This window comes from Impatiens glandulifera, chromosome 3 (assembly GCF_907164915.1).
Source record: "Impatiens glandulifera chromosome 3, dImpGla2.1, whole genome shotgun sequence".
Lineage (NCBI taxonomy): Eukaryota > Viridiplantae > Streptophyta > Magnoliopsida > Ericales > Balsaminaceae > Impatiens > Impatiens glandulifera.
Window position 1 is genome coordinate 33,377,481 of NC_061864.1, and position 11,957 is coordinate 33,389,437.

Genomic DNA, 11,957 nt, shown 5'->3' on the forward strand with positions numbered 1-11,957 from the left:
AGATATGGGATATTTTATTTGAGAATGTCACAAGTAGAATAAAAGTAAAAACGATGTAGGCTCTAATTGATTATTGTTATTGTCTGTAATTCAATATTGTTTCATTGTCAAATCTAGAAATTGTCTAGATCTGATCTTAAACTTTTGTATTTTTTTTCCCCTTTTTTGGGTTTTTTTTAATGAAATGACACTAAACTGTTTCCCCCCAAAAAAAAATTCATCATTAATTATTTAACTTTATATTTCTTTTTATTTTTTATGTTTTTTTCTTATATTAACATTGGTTATTAATTATTTTAAAATTGTTTTGTCAATGATTGAATATAACAATGACTTATTTTTTCAACAATAAAAATTTTTCAACACAAAAATAAATTAATTAATAATCAAGAATTGAATAATAATAACAACTCATTCATCAAACACCAAAAAAATAATAATCAAATATTAAATAAAACAATATTCCTTACTACTATAAGTCATGAATAAAAATTAAACAAAAATTATTAATTTCATTTTTATTTATATTTAAAGAAGAAATAAATCCTTCAAAAAAATATTATAGTAAAACATAAAATTCATAAAAAAAAAATTGCTAATTTTTTTTTAAAAATGAAAATTTAAGAATTATAAAAAATAAAAATAGATAAAAAAAAGATGAAATAAAATAGAAAATTTTAATATAAAAATAATAAAAAATTTAAGAATGCAATAAATTATCTGTTTTAATTAGGCCATCTCCAACCCAAATACCTATTCTTAAACCCAAAATACAGTAAACATCCCATCAAACAGTAATTCATCTCTAACTCAAAAACTCAAACTCAAAAGAATATTATCATAATATTCATTTTTATAATAATTTTTAATTTTTTCAATATTATCTATATATTTATCTAAAATTACAAATTGAACCCATAACTTTACAACAACTTATTAATTACTTTTAAATTCTAATTATAAATCAATTATTTATAAAACTGCATAAAACAAATTAAACATTATTAAATATTCATAAATTACATTTCACAAAAAAAAACAAAAACAAAAACAAAACAAACCTTATTAAAACATACACAACGGGCACATTTTCAGAATATTTCAATGATCTTGGAGGAAGTGGTGCAAATTTACCATATTATTAATTATATTTTTATTATCCATCTTGTATTTTATATGTAATCGGAATGTCTTTTTTAATTTCTTAGTTATGTAATGGATTATTGTATTTTTTTCGGGTTTTTACGTGTTTTATTTTATTAAAATTGTTTTTATTATTTATTATTTTTTTATCAATATTGTTTATTATTATAAATTTATAATACTTAAAAAATAAAAAATATAAATATAAACAAATTAAAATTATCCTGAATTAAACATATAAATAAAGTAAAATATAAATAAATTAAAATATAAATAAATTAAAATATAAATAAATAAAATATGTAAACAAATTAAAATATAAATAAGTTATGTAAATTAATTAAAAACAAACTAAAAGGACTGAAATGAAAGTTTGAAAACTTTTGAGTATGTGAATAGTGTCCCTGCAAATTTGAGTTTTGAGGAGAAAAAATTTGCAGAAAAACTCAAAATGCATTTGAGTTTGCAGGTGGGTTGGAGGGCTAAAACCTATTATGGAGATGAGTTTGCAGGTGGATTGAAAATTATCTTAATGAAAAAAGAGGTGAGAGAAAATATATTAATATTTAATTAATAAATATATAAATTTAAAAATTAATATTAACTATGATTACTAAAAGAGGTTAAATGAGCCATTTTTTTTTTTATAGATGTTTAAATGATATTTTATTAGTATATAAGTCTAAATGAGCTACTTTTACAAGTATATACGTCTAAGGGAGTTTTTTTTCCTATTATTTATATTAATATTTATGTATAAATGTTGGGTTTACATGAATGTTCAAATACTTTTACATGAATGTATAAATACATTTACATGAATGTGTTAATGGCCTTACATAAAAATTACAGGCATCTATATAATTTTACAATCTATTCATCAATATTTTAATTTTACATTGTAAAAAGAAATGGAGTGAAAGAATCTTCACTCTTTTACGCTTCTTTACTTTATTGTATAATGTAAAAAGAAGTGAAGTGAATTAATATTCACTTGATTCATTTCCTTTTACATTGTAAATAAAAGTAAAGCAATTTAGCTTCATTTAAATGTAATTCCTCAGGTTTAATTCAAGAGGAATTTGTGATATTTCCAGGTTCCGATTTTTTTTTTATCAAAATAAGATATAATAATGTAATTTTAATACTGCATTATGATTTATCTGAATAGAGGAATAGAATATTTGGTAGCATAAAATCTGGAATGCTTTAAAAGGAATTTCTTTTGATTATGTAGATGATTGGGTTTAATTGTTTTTTTTATTCTCTCTAAATTTTAAACGAATTCTCACTAGTCTAATTTTGTTCTTATATTTTTAAATAATTAGGGAATAAATGTTCAACTTACAATTTTTTTTATTATTAATATATATTAAAATAATTAACAATTTAGTTAATATAATTTATAATTAAAATATATAATTTTTCATTTTCATTTTATTATTATTTATTAATATATATTACTTATAAATAATATTATATTATTATTGTTTAAATAAAAATAAAAATAAATATTATTGTAAAAAAATAATTATATTATTTAAAAAAGATATTATTAAATAAAAAAACAAAGTTCTGTAAAATAAAATTAAAATTAATTTTAAAAAGTTAAAAAATAATAATATTAAAGAATTTTTAAATTAAAAATATATAAATTAACTAATAATGTTAAATTTAAAATGAGTGAGATTAATATTATATATCTATATCCATATTATAACACTTACTACAAATCAACTAATAACAAAATGATCTTTTATATATTTTATTGGTACTAACTACTAATTCTATTTGACTATAACACACTATTCGTTATGTGAGTGTAAACAGAGGTGTGGTTAGTTGGTGGATTGTCCCATCCTCAAAATTTAAAATGATTTATTAGAAAAATGGTAATTGAAAACTCAAAGTAGAAAGTTGATAAAAATCTCTCTAAAAATGTGTTTTTGCGATCAATGAATTTTTCAAGAAATGTGATTCAGGGCCGAGCAACCAAAATAAGTTGCACTCTTTTATCAGAACATAAAAGTTTTGACCATCTTCCTCAAGGGTTATGATTATGGATAATTTGTATACGAGATCGAATTTATAGTTGATATCTCGAAAGTTGGGAATAAATAAATCTTATTTCTTGATGAAAGAAAAATCACCACAAATGATGGAAAAAATGTTCAAAGCCTAGCCCCGAAATATGTTTTGAATCCAAAAAAAAGAGCAAAGTTCATTCCAATCTCGGAAAAAAGATATAAATAAGGATAGGAACTAGGGGAAACAAAAATGGTTCTTTATCCAAAAACATGAGTCATCTGTCCATAAATAAGATCCATAAATAAGACCTTAAAAACACCGACTGATTTTAAAATTAGTTGTGAAGGTTATTTTGAAAAAAGAAAAGGGAAAGAAGGATTGTGTTGAAATATTCCCTTAAAAGGCATAAAGCCACGACCGATACTACAAAAGAGAAATAAGCAAAAACGAGTCTCCTAAAATATCTATCTGTTGAAAGGTACGTGAGATCATTCGTACATGATCCCATTTTCAAACCCCAGTTGTTATTAGATATCCTAAACATTATATGTTGATAGGTGTGATGGATCGAAGTATATGATTCCGCTAAAAACCTAATTATAATTAGGTATTCTAAACCTTATCTATTGATAGGTGTGATAAATCATCTATATACGATTCCACTAAAAACCCTAATTGTAGTTAGGTATTAAAATCCTATTTGTCGATAGGTATGTGAGGTCGTTCGTTTTTGATTCCGTTTCTAAAACCCTAATTATAGTTAGTTATCCTAAAACTTATCTATTGATAAGTATGTAAGATCGTCCACGATCCCGTTTTCAAACCCTAATTGTTATTAGGTATCTTAAACCCTATTTATTGATATATGCGATAGATAGTTTTTACTCAAACCCTAATTGTAGTTAGGTATTCTAAACCCTATCTATTGATAGGTGCGATAGATTGTTTGCATACGATTCCGTTAAAACCTTAATTGTAGTTAGGTATCTAAATCCTATATGTCAATAGGTACTTGAGGTCGTTTGTATACGATCCCATTTCTAAAACCCTAATTGAAGTTAGGTATCCTAAAATCTATCTGTTGATAGGTACGTGAGATCGTTCGTACACGATCCCGTTTCTAAACCCTAGTTGTTATTATGTACCAAAAACTTATTTGTTGATAGGTACGAGAGATCGTCCGTACACGATCATATTTTTAAAACCCTAATTGTAATTAGGTATCCAAACCATATCTATTGATAGGTGCGATAGATCATTTATATACAATTCCGATAAAAACCCTAATTATAGTTATGTATCCTAAACCCTATCTGTCGATAGGTACGTGAGATCGTTTGTACACGATCCCGCCTAAACCCTAATTGTAGTTAGGTATCCAAACCCTATATGTCGACAAGTACGAGAAATCATTCGTACACGATTATGTTACAAGTCTTGTTTGTTAACAAGTATATAGATAATTTGTAAGATGATCCGTTAACAATCTTGTTTATCGACAAAGACCTAAGATCATACATACATGATCTAGTAAAAACCCTATCTGTTGATAGGTGCACTTAAGGATGGCAATGGGTACCCTACCCGCCGAGTCTTGTTTGTTAACAAACATATAGATAATTTGTAAGATGATCCGTTAACAATCTTGTTTGTCAAAAAAGACCTAAGATCATACATACATGATCTAATAAAAACCCTATTTGTTGATAGGTGCACTTAGGGATGGCAATGGGTACCCTACCCACCGGGTAGTGGAGTACCCATCCCCGATTCATCGGGTACCCGATCCTCGATGGGTACCCCATTTACCCGATTAAACTTTTATAAATTTATATAAGTTGAAAAATAAGAAACATAACTTTATTAGTGAATTGAAATATTGAAAAAACAAATGAAAACATTACTTACCTTACATACATCTTTATGTTGTGGATGTTGAAGATGATAATAACTTTATTATAGAGTTGAATAAAAATGTTAAAGAATGAAGATGAAGGAAATGAGAGAGAAATAATATTTTATTATTTTAAGAAAAGTTGAAATGAGAATTAAAGAGTAATGAAGAGAGTAATACTTTTTTTTGGAAATATAAAAAAGTAAAGTTAGAGTGAAGTGTGGATAAGAACAAACTAAATGATGTATTAAAAATAATGTTTGTCATGATGAGTATTTGAAAGGTCACATTAATTCTTAATAAAAAACATTTTATTGTTATTATTAATTTAAACGGGTATCGGATATCGGGTTTGAGTTTTGCACACTCCCCATCCCCGACCCAAACCCGATCGAGTACTTTTTTCCCTCCCTATTGTCACGTCCCATTTTTATGGGGTGCAAACATCGAGCCACGAGGTGTACTTCCATGATATTCCAGAATGCAAGTCTATGTAATTTGTGCTCAAGGGACTTGTGCACAGATACGAGGGACCGTGTGGGGAATGTTTCAAGGAAGAGGTTGAAGAGTATCATGCCAAGGTCGAACCGAGGATGGCCACGACTAAGGTGGGGGAGTATGTCACGGCCCATTAGAGTCACGACCCAATCCTGGGGGATGTCAAGGCTCATTAAAGTCTTGGCCTGATAGTGCGCTAATCTTCCTAGCCAAGGAGAGGCCCAGTTACCTACGTGGGCCCAACGAATCTTCTAATCAAGGAAGAGATTGGAAGATAATATAATTAAGGAAGGGATTGGAAGATATATTCTAATCAAGGAAAGGATTATAATATATATTCTAATAAAGGAAGAGATTACAAGGGATATTCTAAATTAGGTAGGGATATTCTTGCTATGGAAAGAATATCCTAAATTAGTGTAATTAAATTGTAATTAGACGTAATTCCTAATTTAATACGTGTAAGTCCTATAAATACCCTGAAGGTATTCCATTGTAATTATTAAGCATTCTTTCAATATAATCTTATTCTCAAGTGTTTTCTCTCTCTAAGTCCTTTCTTGCGTTTGAGTTCTTCTTGCATTGTGTTTAGAAAGGCTTTCTAAGCTAGAATCAGGGTCGATTTAGTTTAGTGCCGCACGGGTCGAATTTTAGCCCGTGACAAGTGGTATCAGAGCAAGGTTGTATTTCCGCATTCAAGCTGTAAGAAATGGATTCACGAACTACCGTCACTAAGGTTCCGACCGGCCAACATAAGGACAAGGGATCCAAGAGGGATAAGTCCGTCGAGAGAGGTGCTGCCATGGAAGCGCGGGTGACCCGGCTTGAAGAAGGCATGAGCGATCACCAAGAAGCTCTCGAAGTGTTTAGCGCGGTGGCCGAGAAGGTGACGATGTTGGACGAGGGTGCTGAAAAGTTGGAGAATGAGTTAATGGGGATCATTAACGGTTCGAATCGTAGCATTCGTGACGAAGTGCTAGGATTGGTTCGAGGGGAGGTTAATGACATATGCCAGAAGGTGCTTGATCCAATCCGGGGAGAAGTCCATGCAATGGTTGAGACTCTCAAGAGGGAGATCCTTGAGAGGCTAGAATCGATGGAAAGACGGATTGCGAGGAATGGAGGGGAACATAGAGGTGCGACACCTCAACGGATGGATGTTCCTAAGCCAACTCCATTCAAAGGATCGAGGAGTGCAAGGGAAGTGGAGGACTTCCTTTGGAACATGGAGAGGTACTTTCGAGCATCAAGCATACTTGATGATCGTGACAAGTTGGAGACAACACCTTTCTTCCTACAAGAGATGGCATTGTTGTGGTGGAGGAGGCGAGAAGGAGATATTGAACGAGGGACCTTGAGGATGGAAACATGGAAAGACTTCAAGACCGAGTTCAAACGTCAATTCTTCCCAGAGAATGCCGAGTACGAAGCTAGGAAAAGGTTGAGTCAACTTGTGCACAAAGGGACCATCAAGGAGTATGTGAAGGAATTCCAGGAGTTGATGCTCGAGTTACCCAGTCTAACGGAACAGGAGGCACTGTTCGCGTTTGTTAACGGCCTAAAGACTTGGGCACAGTTGGAGCTGCAAAGGGCCAAGGTGCGGGACGTTTCCGAGGCAATAGCGGTTGCAGAAAGACTGATAGAGCTCAAAGTGTTTGTGGACAGGCCAAAGTTCATCAGGTATGATGAGGAAGAAGGTGGGGGAGACCGCCCACAAGACCAGGAGAAAGGTGGGGGAGACCGCCCATCTAAGAAGGGGCATGCACATAAAAACTCAGGGAGGCAAGCCGATGACTCGGGTAAGTCAATAACCTGTTATATTTGTGGTGCTCATAATCACATAAAGTTTATGTGCCCGTTTAAGGGGGAAAAGGTTGCAGCAGTTAAAGGAACTGAGTCCTCTGATGAGGAAGAAGAGACTCAAATAGGATCCTTAAGACTGCTCAATGCTGTGAAGACTAGTGTTGCGAAGCCGGACAATGGAGCAAGGAGGGGCTCTTTGTTTGTGGAAGCTTGGATCGGGGAAAAACGCATCAAGGCACTAGTAGACATAGGGGCTACGCACAACTTCATGCGAGAAGGAGTAGCCAATGCGTTGGGTCTGTGGATCAGCCCAACAAGAGGGACGGTGAAGTCCTTCGATGTAGCCAAGCCGGTAAATGGGGAGGCTAGGAGAGTGCACACCAGGATCGGAGGCTGGAATGGGACAGTCTCATTTACCTTGGTCCCAATGGAAGACTACGACGTAGTGTTGGGACTCGAATGGTGCGATCAGGTACGCGCTTGCATAATGCCTTATTCCGATTCCTTAATCATTTTGGATCACGGGAAGACTAGCGTGATTCCAACAAGGAGAGAATCAGAGGGAATAAGCAGGTTCTGGGCGATGCGATTCGTTCGAGGCCGCAAACGTGGTAAAGAGATATTTGCCACTTTTGCCAAGATGGATGATGGGGACGGGTCCAAGGGAAAAGAAGAAGCACCCAAGGAAGTCCAGATAGCGTGTGTCGAAGCCTTCGAGGGGCTCAAGGCCAAAGACAACACACAACCATCAGATCCACAAGGTTTGGCCACATGCAACGTGGGCCAAAGTCAGTCTGCCTTCACTCGCACCAAGTCCGTGGGAAAGGAAGTAGGTCGTGCTTAGGCATATTCAGAGGGAGACACCGAGAATATAAAGAGATGGGCAGATCTGAGAGGGTGTGCAGTTACGAAAGGGGACGATGGAAAGGGGGAAGTTGCCCCCGCAATTATATAAGTCTATGCGGTCTGTGCTCAAGGGGCTTGTGCGCATATTCAAGGGACTGTGTTTAATCGAGAGACGTGTGAGAAATGTCTTATATCGGTTAAGGCTGGCGACCATAAGTGCACCCGATGTCGTGACGTGCAAAGGGGGAGGAAGAGCGCTCAAGGGATGCCAGAAAGAAGATCATCATGCACCGGTTTAGGGTCGTGCCGAGGACGGCCATGACTTAGGTGGGGGAGTATGTCACGTCCCATTTTTATGGGGTGCAAACATCGAGCCACGAGGTGTACTTCCATGATATTCCAGAATGCAAGTCTATGTAATTTGTGCTCAAGGGACTTGTGCACAGATACGAGGGACCGTGTGGGGAATGTTTCAAGGAAGAGGTTGAAGAGTATCATGCCAAGGTCGAACCGAGGATGGCCACGACTAAGGTGGGGGAGTATGTCACGGCCCATTAGAGTCACGACCCAATCTTGGGGGATGTCAAGGCTCATTAAAGTCTTGGCCTGATAGTGCGCTAATCTTCCTAGCCAAGGAGAGGCCCAGTTACCTACGTGGGCCCAGCGAATCTTCTAATCAAGGAAGAGATTGGAAGATAATCTAATTAAGGAAGGGATTGGAAGATATATTCTAATCAAGGAAATGATTATAATATATATTCTAATAAAGGAAGAGATTACAAGGGATATTCTAAATTAGGTAGGGATATTCTTGCTATGGAAAGAATATCCTAAATTAGTGTAATTAAATTGTAATTAGACGTAATTCCTAATTTAATACGTGTAAGTCCTATAAATACCCTGAAGGTATTCCATTGTAATTATTAAGCATTCTTTCAATATAATCTTATTCTCAAGTGTTTTCTCTCTCTAAGTCCTTTCTTGCGTTTGAGTTCTTCTTGCATTGTGTTTAGAAAGGCTTTCTAATCTAGAATCAGTGTCGATTTAGTTTAGTGCTGCACGGGTCGAATTTTAGCCCGTGACACTATGCTCGACCCCGATCACATACCCGATTTAAAATATCCGAACCCGACCATCGGGTACCCACGGGTATCGAGTATATAGGTATCCATTGCCATCTCTATGTGCACTAATAGTTCATACACGATTTTGTCTGAAAACCTTATCTATCGATAGGTTGAGACACTATTTGTATACAATTTCTCTAGAAACCCTATCTGCCAATATGTTTGTTAATTGCTCATACACGATTTAGTCTGAAAACCCTATCTGTCATAGGTCGAGACATTGTTTGTATACAATTTTGTTAGAAACCCTATCTATTGATAGGTTCGCTAATCATTCGTACACGATTCCTCCTGAAAACCCTCACTAGTAGAATATACACGTTTACCGAGAACAATCACCGAGAGCTGTCCTTTGCTCTAGGAAATGTTTATATCGCCGAAAACATTATTCTGCCTACGATGATAAGGAAAATATTACCAAAAGCATTCAATCACCCTCTCGCCTATGATGATAATAAAATATATTACCAAGAGCATTTCCATTTTCATTTCGCTCTCGCTATTATTATTTTTCAAGGGCTTTCTAGGATGCTCTCGTCAAAATATTATAATATTAAGCCCCAACCGCATCCACCATTCTCTTCCTCTCGATTTCCATCTCTACGATCGAACCAACCAAGCTGACGGCCACAAGAGGAGTCAATCCGATTTACCTGAAGAATTCATTTCTTCTCTCACCCGAAGTCAATCAGGCGAGTGTCGGCGTAGTCGAGAAATGGGGACGATTCAAGAGATTAGTAGAGCCAAGTTTTCACTTCTTCAATCCTCTTGCCGGTCAGTGCCTCACCTCAATTCTCTCCACAAGGATCAACTCTCTGGATGTTCGCATCGAGACTAAAACCAAGGTCACTTCAATTTCCCTCTAGATAAATGCTAATGCATCAATTAACAAGAAATTTTGTCGTGACCGTCCAACAACTCTAACCAATTCACTTCAGATCTTGGAGGATACTATGGGAACCAGTTTAGAAGCTATTAATGAAACCAATTTAGAAACAGAAACGGTTCTTTAGATTAAATATCATTTAAAAGGCCAGAAATTAAATTGGCCTTTAAGGAAGTTAAATGGGATTTTAATAATAATATCCCTGTAATAATAATAAATATACAAATTAGTATAAATAAAGGATAGAATGGTCGTAAATCATTATGACTTTGAATATTGAACTTTTTATCTTTTTCAATATATCATATTCTTTCTTCTTATTCTTTATCAAGATCTTCTTTACTTTCTGCCTTATTCTTTTCAACTTATTCTCATCTTACACAGTTCTGGATATAAGATATAACATTCACTTACCAAAGAAAGCTGTTCAAGATCGTGATCGAATGGGTCACAACAATTTGTATCAGAGCCATCTATCCTCGACAACACTTCCGCTGATAATATGACGAGATCACAAGCTGCAGAAGAAAATTTTCAAAAATTAGGCGAGTGAATTAACAATATAAAGGCAACCTTCAAAAGCAAAGTCGAAGAGATACATCAAGTAATTTAAGAACAACAAATAACGACAAAATCAAAGATTATTTCTCAATTTACTTTACTACAACAAGAGAACGCGAAACAGTTTGAGTTCATGCAACAAGAATTCGCAAGACACTAACAAAAATGCAAGACAACAACAAGATCCAACTAGACGATTGGAAATAATATAGTCATATTTTTTGGAGAATTTAAAAGCAAATTGTGAATCAATACCAAAATCTACCAATCAACCGGATGAAAGAGAAAAAGGGACCAATTCTTCAAACGCAAGAAGGAAAGAAACACCTCTAGGAGATGGCATTTTCCGACGACCGAATGGAAACCCGTCAGACAATAATTATGTTAAAACAACATACAATCCACATACAATAAAAGGGATGGGGTTACAATCAATAGGGAATTTATCATTAAGAAATCTTAGAATCGATCTTGATAAGTTTGATGGAACAAATCCAAGGGGTTGGGTACGAAGGGCAAACCAATTCTTCGGAAATTTCATAATGGATGATTATGAAAAAGTGAATTATGCTATATATTTTTTACGGGAAAAGCTGATATTTGGATCACAGATTATTTAGTAGATCACAATATTCAATCGTGGGATTAATTTACTAATGAAGTTCTACTAGCATTTTAAGAAGTGGGCCACCAAAATGTTATCATTGAATTTCATCAACTAAGACAAACCAGGACACTAACTAATTACATTGACCAGTGGAGAGAGTTACGATCATTGGTCATTTCCAAGAATGTTCCTCAAAGTGAAGGATATTATATTCAAAGTTTCTTGGGTGGTTTGCGCGATGAATTAAAAGAGGCATTGAAACTGCTGGAACATGAAACATTAGACAAAGCAATTCGACTAGCAAATGCTAAAAATGAATTCTTAGCTCCATTACCAAAGAATGTTAGACATCCGAGTAGAACTGCGTGAGAGACCATAAAGATAAATCATTCAAAACCAGCATGGACGAATACCACTAAGGATAAGGGAATAACCTCAAGTTCAGAACAACATGCTCGATATGTAAACTGGGTATCGATACAAGAAAAGAAACAGAAAGCGCTTTATTTTAAATGTGATGAAAAATATACTAGAGGTCATATATGTGCAAATCGACAATTATTC